Below are 20175 nucleotides of genomic sequence, written 5' to 3' on the forward strand. Positions count from 1 at the left end.
GGAGAACATTTTAAATAGTTTTACATACACAATAATTTATTCCTCAATCAAAATAATTATGATGTATTTTTTTTAAGTTTCCCGAATTGACGGAAATGTGGACGGTATCAAAACCTTGAATTTTCGTTGTAGTAGTTTCTAGGGATTAAATATAAAATATTTTGCTAGGCCATATTAACAATAGAGGCCATATAACGTGCCTTCCGAAGCACGGTTCATCTTACTTTCAGACAATCAGGTAATCAGCCTGTAATGTCCTGAAGTCCCAACCAAACTAGGGATCACAGTGATTTTTGTAATAACATATCACACGGGATCGAATCCGGGACCTCCGGATCGTGAGCCCAACGCTCAACCATTGGACCACAGAGGCCGTTGAGAAAGTAGCTATTGAAGTAGTAACGTTTATAGTGTATTGAAGATAAATATAGAACCATAACGTAATAGTAGGTAAGTAGGTATTCATTCATATAACGGAATGTAACGATGAATCATATGATACTTACATTTGATAATTATATCATGCTTGCTTCAAACTTACATACGTACGAAAATTGATATCTTTCTTCTTTTTTTAAGTCGGTTAAAAGTACGAGCTGAAGTAACTAAGTCATAAGTGCTTAGAACAGAGCCTACCAAGTTTAGGTGTTAGAAACTTTAGATCAATCGACTCGTTGAAATCGAAAGTCGTTAGTTAGAACTGGCTCAACGGTAGATAGATTCCGATCCAGTTCGATGGTTAAACGATACATTTTTACGTTTAGAATATACTAGCGACCCGCCCCGGCTTCGTTCAAGTGCAATGCTGAGGAAAAAATAAAATTATTTACGACATCACATTAAAAACCTCAACAATAAGAGTATTTCTCCACTATTTAATGGATGTTATTATACATATAAACCTTCCTCTTGAATTACTCTATCTATTAAAAAAACCGCATCAAAATCCGTTGCGTAGTTTTAAAGATTTAAGCGTACATAGGGATATAGGGACAGAAAAAGCGACTTTGTTTTATACTATGTAGTGATTAATGAAGATAAAACCTGCCTATTTCTCCCATCAGGTGTCGCTACTGTTGAGTGTTCTTAAATTTTGTCAGTTCCCCCTAATATTGAGTAAGCAAACATTATTATTTTGGTTAAGTTTTTACACTATAACCCTTCATAGTGTCATATTTATAATATTCCCTAAAGATCGGTAAGTATTTACACTGAATTTACTATGTTGCCAACTAGGTACCAACAGTTCATAAATTGGACGTGTTACCTCAACATGACAAACTTCAATAAAGTATGAGGGACGTTCTAATCTTCTTCTGTATGAGGGACGTTCTAATCTTCTTCTATCGTGTGGGATGTGAGGTGAATTACCAACGTCATCAACCCTGGTGTCAGGGTTATTATTGAGCCGCCAAAGGCCCCTGACATGGCCCATGTAACGGCTACTTACTTACATCAGTAAGTAGTAACCGGGACCAACGGCTTAACGTGCCTTCCGAAGCACGGATCATCAGGTCTTGGACAATCAGGTGAGCTTAACGTTCTAATAATATACTTATTTATCCTCGGTCATACGTGGAAGTAAAGAGCTCTACAACAACTCACTAAAAAACAAAATTCAAAATATCGACGTTCGCTCTGCCCAGCCCTACGCGGTACGCGGCTCGCAGAAATCGAGAGTGACGCGTGAGAACGGGGTCGTGAGTAGTCGTGACCCGATATGGCGGTGACTAGTTACTTCTACTAAAAGAAACAAATAAATAAATAACCCCTTTGCCTTTGGGGCCTTTGGCGGCTCAATGGTAACCCTGACACCAGGGTTGATGAGGTTGGTACTCCACCTCACAACCCACACGATAGAAGAGAAGAATAAATAATAGTGATTCTTCTAGATCAACACACAAGATGGTAAAGCAACGCCCAACCTGCACGAAGGACGCGTATCTTACTAGCTAGTGTTACGGGTTCGAATCCTGGTTAGGGCTCTAAACCAATGAATTTGACTTTCATCATCATCACTAATTTAAGAGCCTCTCTCTTGTAGGTAGCATTTTCCATTCCAGTCTATCAAAGGCCAATTCCTTGACTTCCCTATCAGACACGACGTTAACCATTTTCTTTAATCTGTTCCATGTAAGAAAAAAATAAAATGAATACTTAAATAATAATAATAAAAAAATAAAAAAATGATGAATGAATGAATGATGTCATGTGTCTATTGTTTGTGGAGAATGCTACACTGACAAGAGCGTGGCTCTTAAATTGATGATGATAATGCTCTTGTCGGTGTAGCATTCTCCTACTAATTTTTAGGGGAAAATAGGGCAGTGGTTTCCCTTTTGCCTTCCGCCTGTCTTCAGGATGAATTCGACTTAATGAGTTTGAATTCATGTTTGGTTTATCAATTTATTTCTCTCAGACGACGCCCTTAGCCGAGGTTCGCGCCCAACAGGGCACTCTCAGGAATGTTGTTTTAAATTTTGCACCGGATGAGAGCTCTCAGCGCTCCTTTATTTAATTCCTTATGCGGCAAATCTAAAATACCTAACTCACGTCAAAGAAATCTAAGCTTACATGTCATAAATATTAATTTCACAAATCACCAATAGTTCGCGACTATCAATTAATTTGCAACTATCACTTAACTATAGTTGCACAACCAAAATAACTGCAATAAAATAAAGTTATAAATTATAGTGATCCAGTTTATGGTACTAGAATGTTTCGCGAAAGTTTATGAAGTAAGAAATAAGCGGGTATTAATGCAAATATTGAAGATGAACATCTAGAAAGTTGAATATGGCATGATGCTTTTCAGTTTCAGTTGTATGTATTTTATTTAATTTTAAACCGTAGTATGAAACAGAACGCCAGTTCAATTCAATTATTGATTATATATTTCATTTTACAATCGTCTCAATGCGCGGTAAGAATTAGATCTGTCAAAGTACGTACGCTAGTGTTGTGACGTTTATGAGCATAGTGATGTATATAGTCGATATTAGGTCGATCGATTCTTTTCTATCTACTTTTAAGTAGTTATGTTATTTTAGGTACACAGACCCTGTGGAAACGGGATAACGATAGGGAAATGGTGACAATAAGAAGATAGAATAGAACAATGTTACGAGTCCCTCCGAATCCACTGAGTTCAAATATCCAAAACCAATTCTTCCTTCGGCATTCCAACATTCCCATGTATTTACCGGCCTCTATGGTCCAGTGGTTGAGCGTTGGGCTCACGTTCCGGAGGTCCCGGGTTCGAATCCCGGTGGGGATATATCACAAAAATCACTTTGTGATCCCTAGTTTGGTTAGGACATTATAGGCTGATCACCTGATTGTCCAAAATTAAGACGATCCGTGCTTCGAAAAGCACGTTAAGCCGTTGGTCCCGGTTACTACTTACTAATGTAAGTACGTAGTCGTTACATGAGTCATGTCAAGGGCTTTAGCGGCTCAATAGTAACCCTGACACCAGGGTTGATGAGGTTGGTAATCCACCTCACAACCTACATGATAGAAGATGTATTTACCATAGTATTGTTTGTGTGTACACGATTTGTTGCACAATGGAGGCTATAGTCAAGGTGTATTCTCAATTTGCAGGCATTGTCTGTCTTCGGGATGAACAACCTTCTGGCTTCTTGCACTTGGAGGCTTCAATATTAAAGCAACAATGTAAAAAATATATGTCAATATATACGTAGATTAACGTCAAAATGGCAGGACCAATTGCTTAATGTTGATATTGGCCCCGATTCCTGCAGACACCGTCTAATTTTATTTTAAGTTATATCCGTCATTTTCATATCCGTCGAAAAGGAAAGGGACGGATGATTCACAGCTCTTAATTTTAGGAAGACTGAGTAAATAAATGAATAACCCAGGCGAATCAAAAAGGTATGTCGCTGGTATGCAATCCGTTTGACGTGCTGTCTACTTAACTGTGTCGGGTTATTGACTGATGTAAAATTTTTAGACGGTTGTTTTAGATTTGTGCTTAAAATTGACGTGTGTTCCATAAATTTTATGCTTGTCGATTACCCGTCCCTTTCCTTTTCGGCGGATAACAAAATGACAGATATAACTTAAAATAAAATTAGATGGTATTTACAGGAATTAGCACCATTGCATATTGTTAGATAAACTAGTCCTAGATAGAACTATAGATAAACAAAGTCTTAGATTTTTTTAGTTTAGGTATCAAAAAGTAGTGGATAGGTAGTAAATAACGGTAAAATATAGATGTGAAATATGGAAATGATAAAAATGACATTATATATATACGCGGTTTTGCGTCAGAGGCAAATACCTACATAAAAAAAACGATTTTCTTTTTTTTTAATTAATTATTAAATACTACGGTGGAGCAATACACATGCCTGAGTTAATCCATATAATACTTATTGATATAATAAATGCCTAAGGCGTCGAACCCACAACCCCTAGTGGGGTAGTGGTATTTAAAAATACCTCTTCCTAGGTCCTATTGGCATTTGAAATACGATGCAAATACTTGTGTAATACTAATTGCTTATAACGACGAATGCAATTCAGTACAAATGTCAGGGCGATCTTAAAACATTTCAGTCATCTGATCTACTTAGTAATGTACTTGATGGACTTAAATGCCACTTGTTTTGTGTACTTCAGTTAATTTTATTTTGGAAATAACGAGTATTTTATTTATGAGACATTTTGTTTGGCGAAACTCTAGATAATATGCAAATTATATAGACACCAGTAGACTCTGCATAACAACCGCGTCGCGCGCGGCGTGAATTACCTATATCGAGGCCTTTGACCAATAGCCGAATGACGTCCATCTACGTAGATAGCATTCGTATCGTTTATTGGTCGAAGCGCTTAATATAAATCGCGCCGCACGCGGCGCGGTTGTCATGCAGACCCGGCAGGTCTCCGCACGCGACTTCGAATACATGAATAAAGAATAAAAAAAAAAAAATTAAAAATTAAAATTTCTTTATTTCAGATAACAATGATCCATAATTTACATAATAAAACATTCAAATATCTTAAAATAATAAATATAATAAAATAGAATTAAATAAAACAAATAAAATCAATTAAAATAGAATATCAACAATACCTTCTCACCGGCATCGATACAGGCACATGTCTGTCGCAGCAATGCCGGAGATAAGGACAGTCCAGCCTATCGCCGATCATTTGCAGGATGACATTGGAGCTGGCCCGCACTCTGCGCACCAGGGACATGCCGCGGGCGCGCATCGTCGCATGGAAGCAGGCGGTGCGCGCCGCCGCGAACATACCCGACGCGCTGCAGAACCGAGGCAGCCCCAATATCACCCTGAACGCATTATTGTACAGGATGCGGAGGTCATTGTAACAGCGCTTAGTGTAATTCGCCCACAGGCTGCAGGTGTATAGTGATGTACAATACGCACGAAAGAGTGTAATTTTAACCTCTGGTGTACATCGCGCAAACCTGCGGGCTATCATATTAGCCCTTACAGACAGCGCCCTCCGCTCCCGCTCAATATCCGCATTGTCACTGAGGTCAGCAGTAACTATGTGCCCCAGGTACTTAAACTGATATACCCTCTCCAAGGGCGTACCATTCAGCAACACCGGAGGAACGTTCTCTGGGCATTTATTACCCGCCTCAAAGACCATGCACTGGCTTTTCCTAACATTATATGTTAAACCGTGACCACCTGCATACTCCTCACAAATCCGCATCAGTCTTCTCAAACCGCAGACCGACGCACTGAGCAGCACCATGTCGTCAGCGTAACTCAGATTATTAACACAAACGCCATCCACATGGCAGCCGACACGCGTGCTGCTCAGCGCGGCGATCAGCTCGTTCATGTAAAGGTTGAACAGGGTCGGAGACGTCAACCCACCCTGCCGCACTCCACACTCGAGTCGATACGTCTCCGACACTTCCCCTGCCCATCTGACCATGTTGGACTGGTGCGCGTACCAATACCGAAACATATTAATTAGTTCCTGAGGTAGGTTTATGCTCCTCAACTTATCCCATAACAAGTCATACCGAACCAAGTCGAATGCTTTGGACAGGTCAAGGAAGCAAGCATATACAGGCGTCTGACGGTCTGTGTAGTATTTGACGGTATGCTTAAGACACAGAATTGCACTCTCAGTAGATAATCGTGGTCGAAATCCAAATTGATTATCATGTAGCGATACGTACTTATTTAACTGTGTATTAAGCAGCCCGTCAAAAACTTTTGCTACAACAGTGGCAAGAGAGATAGGTCTGTAGTTAAGTTTGTCGGTAAGGTCACCTGTTTTATTCTTCACCACAGGCACTACCACTGTTTTCATGAAGTCGGCTGGTAAATAGGAATGACCCACACAAAGTGAATAGAACATGGCCAGCACTCTGGCAATGTGCGGCCCGGCGTGCTGCAGGTGTTCGATGCTGAGCCCATCGTGGCCCGGGGATTTACCTCTTGCTATAAGCTTTATAGCTTTATCGACATCTTTCGCAAAAAATTTCGTAACCGGTTGACAGTTCATTTCAGCATCAAGCACCCACCCCCCCGCCGGACCCAATGGCGAACTGACCGAAAAATGGTCCTTCAGGATATTCGCTATGTCTTTGGGGTCCTGGACATCGTCGACGCTCACAGGAAGGCCAGGTGCCACATTCACCTTGCTAGTATCTTGCCAAAAACCCCGAAAGTTACCTTTCGAATGTTTTTCAGCAAGCGAGTCCATTCTTATTTGGTGCTTATGGTCTTGACACCATTTTAATCTAGACTTAAAAACTCGCCTACTATCACACATCTCCTGATGTACTATGCCAGTCTTTGGCCTACCGCACCTCACCCACTCCATAAACCTAGACCTGGCAGTCCTATGAGCCTCGACGACATGTTTGTTCCAACCCACCATGCGCGGACCAACCCCGCCCTTCCTTCGACTTCCCCGACCCGCCTCTGCCGCGTCGCGGAGCGCAGCCACAATGTCAGAATAGAGCTTGTCCAAAATACGCAAATGATCACGGTCGTTACAAAAACAATCGGCACAGTTCACACATTCTGAAGGAAAATCAATAAGTTTTAAACGCTTATGACACTCTTTGGTATACATATCAACCTGCTCCCCACATCTCACTCCCCACAACACGTCTTTATTGACATTATTAATTTTAGGCAATACTTTAGCTGCAAGTGATTGTAAATTACAGTGTACAATGAGTGGGAAGTGGTCGGACCATGTAGTTTCATATATCACTTCTACGTCAGTAACAGACTGCATCGCCGAGTGAGTTGCAATACAGTGATCTAGCCAGCTACAAGTCCAATGCACATCACTTATAAAAGTAAACGTACCTGAATCCAGCCCTAGTATGTCTACGTCGACACATGACCATAATTGGTCATTACATACAGTTGTCAGTTCTCTGTAAAACAACTCCCCCGGGTCTGCGTTAAAATCCCCCAAGATAAATACAGCATCAATCCCATATTCGTCAATAATCGCACTCACAGCACCCAAACAATCCGTAAAGTCATTTAAATTATCGGCAGAGTTTGTTGGTAAATAAACATTTATTATCGGCATGTGACGATGCACAGCATCTGTGAGAGTGCGTCATTGTACTTCCCTTGTATTTCCTGCTATCGGTTGACGTTTTGTTGATGTCAGCGCCATCTAGTGAAAATAAAGTGTAAAAGTCACAGGAGGCCGTTGGCGGCAAATCAACTTTCATAGCGTCGTGACTTCTCAAGTGTATAACATCTATTTTTCGAAATTTGAATTTTATTTTCGCATTTTAAGTTCAAATTGTGTAGTTTTTGTAACATTTACGCGTAGTAAGTGTAAAGAACGTTATAATCGTGCAGTGATAGTGGATTATGGGTGATAGTGACCAAGATAAGGCGGATAATTTATCCGCCTCAGAAGGTAGCCGCAACGAAATGTCGCGGTCACGGCCGCTTAGCGCCGGCTCTGGCGCCTCTAAGCGCCGCCGGTCCTCAAGCAGCAATTCTGAATCATCTTCATCCGATTCCTCGGGTGGTGAGGTAAAACGGAGGAGGCGCGGTGAGTCCGATATCGATTTTCATGACTTAGTGAACAAAGTGAATCTGTTAACTAGCGTGTTGTTACAAACACCCTCTTTACAATCCAGTGTAAATGTTCCGTGTTCTAAAACCTTACCGGCACCCAATGCAACGCGTGAGTTGGCTTTGGGGCCAAACCCTGACTTTTGTTTACAACGTCCTATTGTTGCTGACAATACTACCGTGGTCGAACCGCGGCATTTAAGCCTAAGTCACATAAGTACGGCCCTAAAAGCCCCTTTAGTGCCTCCAGCTGACCCTGTTCATCTAAGACGGTTGGAAGTATTGCAAAAGTTTGGTGATCCTGCTTGGAAAGATGTTCGTTATACTGAATCGTTGAAGGCTCATAATGCCTCGCCAGGTTTCGTAGACCTTGAGGTAAATGATGAACTAAGGCAATTCGCGAAGGGTAAAGACTATGTAGCAAGCTCGGAAAAAATGTTAGCTGCTATTTGCAATGGCTTATTAACTCAACGCGAGCTTCTTAATGAAAACTTACAAGAATTTATAAACTGGACAGCTTCCGCAAGCACAGTTTTATCACCAGACAACATATTCGACAAGATTTCCGAATTATTTCAACCTTCCTCAAAATTCCACAAAGTAAGTGAGGAAATTATGCAAATGGTTTGCGGGAAACGAGCTGAGTTCATTGAAAATCGCAGGGAGCGTATCCTGGGCGAAGTGGCTAATAAGAATCTACGGGAGGGTCTGCGTAAGATCCCGCCGAGTTCTAGGCACCTATTCGACGAAAACCCCTTGCAAACCTATATTCAAAATACGGGTGGTATGGATAAATGGGTACGTCCTTGGGATTACGGAGAGAAGAATACTCGCAAAATCAACTCCAACCCAGGTAATAAACAAATTAAACCAGGTCCTTCAAGGGAATCGAATAACCAGTCCTTTCGTCCACGAGGAAACGACTCGGGGAAAAATAAAACTTCTGCCCATACAGGGATCCCCAAGCAGTCGGCACAGGACCATGGAAAGCATAAGAAATTCTTTAGAAAGGACGGACAAGCCAAGAAAAACCAATCTGACAAATGACTATCATCCGCTTCAACCCAATTTTTACGGAGGCTGCCTCCGAGCGTATCGGAGGCAGTGGCAGACGGATTGGGCTCCGAAGGCTCTTCTCAAAATAGTAACGGGAATGCGTCTGCCATTTACCTCCAAACCTCTGCTTATTCATCCATCTCCTCGGGTCTGCCGTCAATTCGAAACGGCTCGTTCTCCCGACATGACACAGCAGATAAACCAACTGTTGGAACAAGGTGTTCTGGAGATTCCCGATCAACAACGGTTGGGTCCCAGTTTCATTTCAACCATGTTCTTGGCGAGAAAGAGCGACGGGTCGTTCAGGCCCATATTCAATTTAAAGCGTCTGAATCAATTCATAATACCGAAGCCTTTCAAACTAATTTCACACTTCCAAGTACCCCGATTTCTGCAGAAGAACGACTGGATGGCAAAGCTCGACCTGTCGTCAGCGTACTTTCACGTACCAATCGCGGAGAGTCATCGAAGGTTTCTTCGGCTGGTATACAGACACCAGGTTCTCCAAATGACCTGCCTGCCCTTCGGGTTGTCGTGCGCCCCGAAGAACTTTGCTGCCTTAACCAATTGGGTGGCTCAATACCTGCGGGACAAAGGCGTCCGAATTATCGTCTATTTAGACGATTTTCTGTTGGCAAATCAGTCGAGTACTCTGCTGGAAACCCATTTGAGCATAGCGATAGAAACGCTGGAAAGATTGGGGTGGACAATCAATTACCAAAAATCGATAATCAAGCCTGTTCAAGAGATAGAGTTTCTAGGATTACTTTGGGATACGAATCGAAGTCTCAAATCCCTGCCAGTAAGAAAATTGAATACAATCTTGTTAATCGCCCGCAAAGCCGTCCACAAAGGAACGTTATCGCTGAAGGAGGCGCAAGTCATCCTAGGAACTCTAAATTTTGCAAATTTTGTAATACCCAGGGGGAGACTGCACTGCCGCCAGCTCCAACGATACTGTCGGATTCTGGCCAGACAGACATCTCAGAAGCAATCGGAGATGCCAACTCAAGTAAAAGAAGACCTGGAATGGTGGATAAAAGCTCTGGAGAGCCGCCGAGTGTCGATCAGCCTGCACCCGACGTTGATTCATCATTTTCTGACAACAGATGCCGCCGACTATGGGTGGGGGGCACAAATGGACGACCAGTCAGTATCGGGCAGATGGACACCCGTACAGAGCAGATGGCATTGCAACCGAAAGGAAATGTTCGCCATCATAGCAGCGATTACACATTTCAAGATACAATTACGGAATCGTCATGTGATGGTACAGTCCGACAATCGGACAGTCGTGTCGTATATTTGCAAGGAAGGGGGGACACGGTCAACAGGTCTTCTCAAGTTGACACATCACCTGCTGAATATACTAGACCGGTGGAACATATCATTGACAGCAGAATATCTGCCCGGCAAATTCAACGACATAGCAGACAGACTGTCACGAGGGAAATTGGCAGCCGAGTGGCACCTGCTTCCACTGGCGTTGACAACAGTGTTTCACAAGCTTGGAATCCCTCAAATCGATCTATTTGCCACGGTTCAAACGAGAGTTGTGGAGAAGTATGTCTCCAAGGACTGTCGGGACACTTCAGCGGTGTTTTGCAACGCCTTCAGCCGTCGATGGGAATTCCAACTAGCGTGGGTGTTTCCGCCACCGAGTCTTATTCCTCGAGTACTCCACCACCTGAACTCAGCACAGGGAGTGTTCCTGATGGTAGCGCCAATGTGGAAGAATGCGTTCTGGTTGCCAGATCTGAGCCAGCGGGCATTGTGCAAACCGATGAGAATCCCAAATTTGGCCCAAGTGCTAATAGATCAGAGCACTGGCCTTCCTCCACCTCGAGTACAGGACATGGAATTATACGTCTGGAAGATTGGGGCTGGAGCGATGTTACCAAAGATTGGACAGAGGCAGAGAGAGCCTTATTTAAGTCCAGCTGGAGAGAATCATCATTAAAAACATATAGACCCGCATGGACACGGTGGACCAAGTGGTGTAGTGATAATAATTTTAATCACAGACATCCAACCGGTACAAGTTTATCTAGATTTTTGGCGCACTTGTGCCTAGAAGAGAGATTGGCTTATCAAACTATTTTGCTTCATAAATCAGTAGTTTTGACTTTTGGAAAAGCAGTAGACAATGAAAATCTTAATTCTAATTTTTTAGTGAAACATATGTTGAAAGCAATTTCTCTTCAGCGACCAAGAGCAGAGAAACCACCAGTCTGGGACCCAAATGATTTGGTTATCTGGCTGCAAGCAAATTCACCAGTTCATGAAACATTGTTTGAAGCTTCACGCAGGTTGGCTTGCTTATTGCTTCTCGCGTCGGGCCGACGGGTGCATGACCTGACCTTACTGAAGGTTTCCGCGGCCCACTACATTGACGCCAGCGACCATGTCATTTTGTGCCCAGCCTTTGGTTCCAAAACCGATACTGCATCATACAGACAATCAGGCTGGAAATTGTTACAACATAGTAATAAAAGTATTTGTCCCGTTTTCTGGCTAAGAAAGGTTGTGGAGCTAGGCGCACAGAGACGTTCGGCTGAGTGTAATGATGCCCTTTTCGTGACCATAAGAGGTTCTACTCAAGCAGCTTCACGTACTGTTATCGGCAATTGGATAAAAACAATGTTGAGAGATGCCGGTATATCAGCCTCGCCGGGCTCTGTACGCTCGGCTGTCGCTTCATTAAATTGGTTTGAAAATTTCTCTATAGAAGATATTCTTAGTCGTGGAAATTGGCGAAGTGAAAATACCTTTGCCAGGTATTATTGTAAACAAATCATAGGAAAAACTCAATCATCGACTAATCTTGCAGCAAATTTCGAACCTATTTAAGCCTTATAATAGGCAACTTGTTTAACTTGATTTTCTTTCTCTTAGAATACAAAATCTTGTTTTGGGTGTTGATTGTAATATGTAATAATTATATCAGCAATTTCATTTAAATTGTTTTCTTTTCACATAGCGTCGTGTCGTTATCAGTCACCAGGAGTTATAAACACGTCTCTCACAGATGCTGTGCATCGTCACATGCCGATAATAGTGCAAGTTTTACATAACAATAAAACTTGTATTATTGAGCAGAGACGATGCACAGCATCCCATTAAGGGCTCCTGGTGAGAGACTTCTATGAAAGTTGATTTGCCGCCAACGGCCTCCTGTGACTTTTACACTTTATTTTCACTAGATGGCGCTGACATCAACAAAACGTCAACCGATAGCAGGAAATACAAGGGAAGTACAATGACGCACTCTCACAGATGCTGTGCATCGTCTCTGCTCAATAATACAAGTTTTATTGTTATGTAAAACTTGCACTATTATTATCATAGGTCTGTTATTTGTAGTGATTTTAATAGCACATATACGGGCACTGTCACACTGTAACACTGATACCTGTTGGAATGCACTATGTCGCCACAGCAGCGCAGTCCCCCCATATGGCCGGCCTCTCAGGATGCCTTCAGACGTGTCAACTGCAGACGTCGCGGTACAGCCGAATCCCGCGTCGATCGTGCTGATGTATGGTATGTCGTGCGGCAGCAACCATGTCTCCTGGAGACATACCACGTCACACGACTTGCACAGCTCTCTTACGCCATCGACGGATCTTTTTACACCCTTACAGTTATAAGTAGCGAAACGATAAGAACCACTATCCATTTTGTAGTGAACTGCCGCCGTCCTCAGAGGTTTCTCGTTTTGAGTTTCTATATTTGAAATGGACGAATTTCCTAAATATAATGCCCTCCGGCCATAAGCTTTTGTCCATAAACATGTGTAGTTTTTCATGACTTACAAAAAACTTATATGCATTATGATTTGTTTGCCTTTTCATTTTAATTTTTTCAAGTACAACAGTTTCTTGAGTCTTACTTAATATGTAGCTTATTATATCGACTTCTTGCGTTTCTTTATGTATATTACTTATAAACATAGGTATTTGACGTACTACCGCTTTAAAGTTATTCGTACTTTCTTGCTTTGCTGTACCTATATTTCCTCTATATCGGTAATGTTTATTTTTCTTGCGTTGCACTGTTTGCCATTCTTGTTCCAATCTATTCATAGCCGGAACTTTTTCTTTTTTCGTACTCGATCCCATTTGTTTATCATTTAACAAATGAGGAATAGACGGCGAGCTCGGCGTGTTAACAGCTGAGTTGCGTGACGTCAGCGGCGACCGGTCATGCAGCTCCGGTTGACTCATCGCGTCAGCTGAGTGTGTTCGTTGGCCCGACGACACGGTAGGTAACAAGGTGATATCTCGCGGATTTTGCACAGACACCTCCGTTTGTTTATTTGAATTATTTGCACTACCGGACATTAAAATTGTTCTATATTCTGGTTTATTCTGTATATTTGAAGAAGCAAGGTTTTCAGTGTCGTTCAAAGTCGAATTATGAACGTTGGATAGACCTATTGGCCCGCTATCTAAACACCATCCGCCTCTTTTTTCATTAACATTGCACCCAGATAATCGTGCCGGTATAGCCGTCTTGTTCATAAATAATTCACTTTTTAGTTCCTGTAGCTGCTGCTTCGAAGCACAAGAAGACTGTAGGCAGTTAATATCCTCTTTCATTTTTAATATATCTTTGAGTAGCTTGGTACAGTCAAGATGATCAAAGGTAATCGGAGGCAACTTTTCTAGCTGCCTAGCGACAAAAACGGGGATGTCATCTGGCTCCGTTGTTTTAAAAATGTGCACAATATCACTGAGATCCCGATGCGCTTTTCCTTCTCCTTTACGCTGAATTTTTCTTCGCCCAGTTGGAAGTGCATCAAATAACAATGACTTCGATGACTTGATCTCATCACTTGTAAACGTAGATGAACACAACCGAAGTATCGTTTCTTCATCCATTATCGATATCTTATTTTGAATATAAGACAATAATTCGTTTATTACGATATTACACTCGGAACATTTTAATATTTCCGACGACATAACGACACGTTAATTAGGCGCCGCTCGTTGCTAGAATCGTACGCGTACGTTACGGATAAGCGCGCGCGCGAAACTGCGAACGGACTACGAACGGTAACCCTCCGCCCGCACCAATTCGTATCGGACGCCTACCTCACCCCCTCTGGGTCTTACTTTAGTCGTAAATCGTACGTCATTAAGGAGTAAAGGAGAGACCTTGTGGGCTGTCTCCCTCGCACTTAAGCGTTGGGCGGCACAGGGTAAGAATGAGATTTTTGTATGGTTTATAATGGTTTTGTTAGGGTTCGTAATGTTTACTTTATGATTTAATTATTATTAGGTTATATTTTATATAGTTATAACTTAATAACAGACGGAATAAAGTCGTGAATCTGTGTCACGACTTTATTATTTTTAATTTGGAACTGGCATATTATTTCTTTTGTTTTTACTTTTGATTTCTTCTTTTTCGAACAGGAACGTTTTCCCGCCTTTTCGAAAGGCGGTGGCGGGAATTTTGTTAGATTGCGGGAATCTGGTATGAAGATGAAATATAACATTATTCAAGAGAATTGCAGAATTGTTTGATTACGACGAGCACGTCCCTACCTGAGAGCGGTACTATTATCACAGTTTGTACGTAAATATATGTCTTATAACCTATAAGGAAGACAAGACCTGGTTGCACCATATCACAGTATTCGTAATAAGTCTTTAAGTAGGTTCTAAGTAGTAACTCTTTCTCCGAACTGACCGGTCCGGTGCGCCCGGTAAGGCACATACAACTCTATTTGCACTTCAAAATACATAATATGGTCTTTAAGTGTGTAAGGGTAGGAGTGTAGGTGTTTGTGAGGACTGCACCAATAAAATGCAAGTATATTAATCACACATGTGGGTCCGTACGGTTAGTTTAGTGCATTATTTTTAATACGGTCTACAGAAAGATTTATTATATTCTCTATGCAGTTTTTGTGCGAGAGCGAATAGATACATTTTCATAAGAAGGAACGATAACGACCTCCGTGGTCCAGTGGTTGAGCGTTGTGCTCACGATCCGGAAGTCCCGGGTTCGAATCCCGGTGGGGACAAATCACAAAAATCACTTTGTGATCTAGTTTTTTAGGACATTACAGGCTGATCACCTGATTTTGCAAAAAGTAAGATGATCCGTGCTTCGGAAGGCACGTTGAGCCGTTGGTCCCGGTTATTACTTACTAATGTAAGTACGTAGTCGTTACATGAATCATGTCCCCTGACACTGCCTGACTGACTGTAATGACTGTAATAACCCTGACACCAGGGTTGATGGGGTTGGTAATCCACCTCACAATCCACACGATAGAAGAAGATTAGAAGGATCAACTAGAGTTTGACGAGTAGAATGACGGTTTCTAGCACATTTTATATTAACCTAGGACAGATGGCATTAACTACTTGGCCGGACAAATGGGGAGCGCTGAGGGCTCTCACTCGGTCATCACCGTCTGGGACGTATTGGAATAGGGCTTCCAGGCGTCTTTCGCTCGGAAATCCTACACCAGTTCGTCTCGTCCAGTGGGGACGTATTGAACTAGCATTTCTAAATAAACAGCCCAGACATTGTACAAAAATCTGGTTTATACTGTGTGCCTTCGTGCTTACGAACGAGACGTTGTCGAGCGCTTCATTACTCTTTAACGGTTTAAATAGACTAAAGTGGCCCCCACCAAGGGGGTGAGGTAAAAACTCGCTCCAACCTCGTATCGGTGCGGGGAGGGGAGTGTCCCTCATACGCGTTAGGCCTCCCCTCGTCTAAGAGTGTAACGAGGTTAATTCATTACAAGTCAAGGCGGTTTGATAGAAACCACCCAAACCTGAGTAAAAAATGTTTGTTTTACAAATCCGACTGAAAAATCAACACATAACATAAGCCTACGCCTGTATCCCAATTGGGGTAGACAGAGCTACATCCATCGTAAGATGAACTAAGTACCCACACTTCACCATGCTTTCTTTTAGACCAACGTGATAGGTGATAAAATCAAAAAACTAAGACCAATTTTCCCACAATATAATGAATAAGTATATAAGGTATGTTATTTTGTTTCCTATCGCTCCTACAAGCGGCCGGCGTCCTCTCGTGTGGTCAGGCGCATGTGGTCTCACATGACGCAACGCGTGGAAAGTTGCCGCCGCGCCCGCGCATCACAGGCTTATCATATCTTACGCTATCTTACCTAAACTAAGCCATCGTCGCTTTATACTGTAAACCACGTAAACACAAAAAAAAACACATTTCAAAAAGCCCCCGTTTTTTTTAATTATAATTCCTAATTCAAAAATAGCGACCAAAAAGTTTTAGCTGGATGGGATACTAGCTTGTCTGATTGCGAGGTTTGTCATCATCACCTCCATAGCATTATTCCGTTTTTCACAGTATCCGCTTACCTAACCTGAAGATATTGACAGGTCCGGTTTTGTACAGAAGCGACTGCCTGTGTGACCTTCCATCCCGTGAAGAGAAAACCAGCCTAAAACAGTAAAATGCATTTTTTCGGGAATGTGGGTTTCCTCCCGATGTTTTTCCTTCGCCGCTGAGCATGTGATAATCTTTTATGATGCAAATATGAATTCGAATCCATGTTTCTCAGGCCTAAGCTTGTGCTGGATTTGAACCTGCGACCTCAAAGCGAGAGGCAAGCGTTCTGCCAACTGTGCTACCACAGCTCTCAATCACATCCGGTGCTTATGTGGTTGTCTCTATGAGATGACGAATACAGGTACCATACTTTGGTTCTATATTGGACAAGGCAGAAATAACAAACAGAACGCGTCCAAATGCTGATTGTCACAGACTTATCATACATTGTAACACTATCACCCGTATTCTAACATGTTAACTCGAACCTTTCTCGACTCCGACCTCAGTTTACTTATTTATTTTTACATAATTCTATTACAATATCTGGAGGGTTAAAAATGGCCACATCGAAGCAATTCATCTAAGAAAGCAATATTGCAATTTGACATTTGCGCATATAAAAGTAAGTGCGCAATGCAAACAAATGTCAAATAGCAATATTGCTTTCTTGTATTGTAACTGTACAGGTATACCCAATGCTACATTGACAGCGTCCGTGGTCTAGTGGTTAGAGCGTTAGGCTCACGATCTGGAGGTCCGGGTTCGATTCCCGATGGGGACATTGTCGAAATCACTTTGTGAGACTGTCCTTTGTTTGGTAAGGACTTTTCAGGCTTGAATCACCTGATTGTCCGAAAAAGTAAGATGATTCCGTGCTTCGGAGGGCACGTTAAGCCGTTGGTCCCGGCTATTAGCCGTAAAAATACCTCCACCAACCCGCAGTGGAGCAGCGTGGTGGAGTATGCTCCATACCCCCTCCGGTTGATTGAGGGGAGGCCTGTGCCCAGCAGTGGGACGGATATAGGTTCTTTATGTATGTATGTATGTAAATGAATTACTAACTAATGTATTTGATTACTTGTCAAGTATATAAAAATCATTAGAACTGTAAGTAACTCTCTTACTAAAAGTTCATTGAAAAGTAAATAATAATAATTATTATTATAAAAACGTGGGTAATTTTTTAACAAATGGCAACGCAGGATGGGATGACGTCAACTGGGCTAACCTTGAAATGTTAGCTGTCAGTTTGAGCATACTTGTTTTTATACCATGGTTGGCAGTATGATATGCGCGACTCCACTCAGTAAGTCTAAGGCCCTGCGCAGACGACAGACTATCCGTGACGCACTTTTTAGTCTGTGAAAATATAACCTATGCAATTATATGCAGTAACGTACACGACGCGCAAAAAGTCCGGCGCGTTACTGCATATAATTGCATAAGTTATATTTTCACAGACTAAAAAGTGCGTCACGGATAGTCTGTCGTCTGCGCAGGGCCCTAGACTCATGCCTATAGCACAGGCTTGAGTCTATTTTAGGCATCAGCTGTAATTATTATTTTGTAACTTGCTTCTTACTAATTTTGTAACTTTAAAATTGTTGTTAAGTGGCTTTGTGTGGAAATAAATTTTATTATTATTATCTCTCCCCCTCCGGATTCTGACCAGTTCAGACGTGTAAAAACGTAGCTCTTTATTATTTTTAGGAAATATTTTATGATTCAGTCTAACAATTTAAAAAAAACTTTATTTTTTATATTTTGTTATTTTTTCTTAACCATGACTTTTTGGGGGTGGGTGCCTGGAGTCCTAAAACACAGGGTATCCTAGTTTAGGCTCCAGCCTCTACAAATATTATATTTTTGTATGTATTTATGTATCCATGTGTTTTATTATTTGTAGAGGAAATAAAGATTTTACTTACATTACTTACTTACTTACTATATATTATGTCGAGAACGTAAATGCTCAGATGAGCCCGTGTCCAGTCGAGAAAGTTTCGAGTTAATATCTTAGAATACGATAATCCATCTAACCTAGTTTCTAACCTCAACGAAACATTTGTTTAAAAACATAATGCTTGTAAATTCGATGCATTTTATATAATCTGATTTATAAATCTAATATAATGACGAAACGTTCTTTCTTTACTATGTTATAGTTCGTTTTAAGTACAAATGTAATGTTGGCAACGGATTAGCTTTGTTACTTTACAAGCATAACTTTGATAATTCAACCGATTAAACTTATTCTTGAATAGTTGACAATCGATTTATCTTCTAACAAATTTATCTCTAACAATTACTCCCGTGATGTGCTAGATTAGATTTTCGCAACATTTCATGTAATCTTAATCTTTTTAAAAAACTAGTTTCTACTAAGAACATTTTTAAGAGCGTCTGAAACACGGGTCATCTTACTTTTGGACATCAGGTGATCAGCTTGCAATGTACTAACCAAAAGGATCACAAAGTGATTTTTGTTATTTGTCCCCACTGGGATTCGAATACGGGACCTCTGGATCATGAGCACAACGGTCAACCACTGGACCACGGAGCCCGCTAGTTTACTAAACAAAATTACCTAGTTAATTATTTCGTTTACTAAATTAGCCGAAAAAGTTTATCGTTAGAGCGTGATTTCACGTATGTAAAAAGTTTAATTACGAATACAAATCAGTACTTACTTCCAACCAAGACTAACCTCCAAAAAATCGCAAGATGCGCTTCAAACGGTTGCAAAGAATGCAGCCTACAGTAAAACCAGTAATAAAAACTACAGTTATATAATAAAATGAGAACAAAAAGTCTTGCCTTGGTTGTGGTCGCGGCACTCGAGCAGTCGCCCGGAGAAGTATAATGCGTTCGAAACGGTTATGTTAACGCACCCAAAGATAACGAAGGTCTAGGAAATGAAGCAGAATAGAGCCTTGAAGGGTCTTCATTGTAGGTCGCATCCGGGGTGCTCAGAGATATGGGATAAGAACTAAATTTATTTGTAGTTCTTGGTTCAGGTTTTTCTAACGTGACTTATCATATATAATCTACCTTATCTTGCATAAAAAATACAATAGTGATTAGAATTCCAAATAAAAGTGAAAATTCCGACAGCGCCCACGATGCAGAAGAATTCTCGACATGTGTTAATGAAAATGATGATAAAAAAATAAAGTGGTTTCAGCTTAACCGGCTATCGATCTCAATTCAATCATCTCTAACGTTCTGTTACCAGCTACTTGCATGTCGGAGGTTGCGTCTGGTCCGCTACCAACGATCGCGGCACAGTCTCCCATCTGACCCCGCAGCGTGCGCCGGCGCGCATAAACTCACGCGCATACGAAACGCAAACGCGAAAGCTCGCGGATTTTCAGTTCTTTTGGTTTTAATTTGTCAATTGTGTTTGTGATTTTATTGGAGCAACTAAGGTAGGTTGTTCTTTTTTTTAATTTGGAATCGTTTTATTTTTGTGTTATGATTAATAAGTTTAGAGCTACCTAGGTACTTAATATTATAGAGGCACTAAATCAAATCCTGTAAATAACGACATACTTACTCTGTCAATAAAAATAACAGTCTTAAAATATTTATTAGGTATTGTAGCACAAATACTAAAATGTTAAATGTAAATAAGTACAATCTTAAAATGATTTATTAATATTCATTTTCAATACTTAACAAT

The 20175-nt window shown here is 41.3% G+C and overlaps 1 protein-coding gene across 1 annotated transcript in view; it reads left to right on the forward strand.

The window, feature by feature from the left end:
* The first annotated feature begins 19792 nt into the window (after window positions 1-19792).
* LOC126375870 (glucose dehydrogenase [FAD, quinone]) overlaps window positions 19793-20175 on the forward strand; it is a 52229-nt gene continuing 51846 nt past the window's right edge. The window contains exon 1 of the mRNA XM_050022940.1: window positions 19793-19921. The gene's annotated coding sequence lies outside the window, so the exon portion shown is untranslated. The remainder of the gene's footprint in view (window positions 19922-20175) is intronic.

This window comes from Pectinophora gossypiella, chromosome 20 (assembly GCF_024362695.1).
Source record: "Pectinophora gossypiella chromosome 20, ilPecGoss1.1, whole genome shotgun sequence".
NCBI lineage: Eukaryota > Metazoa > Arthropoda > Insecta > Lepidoptera > Gelechiidae > Pectinophora > Pectinophora gossypiella.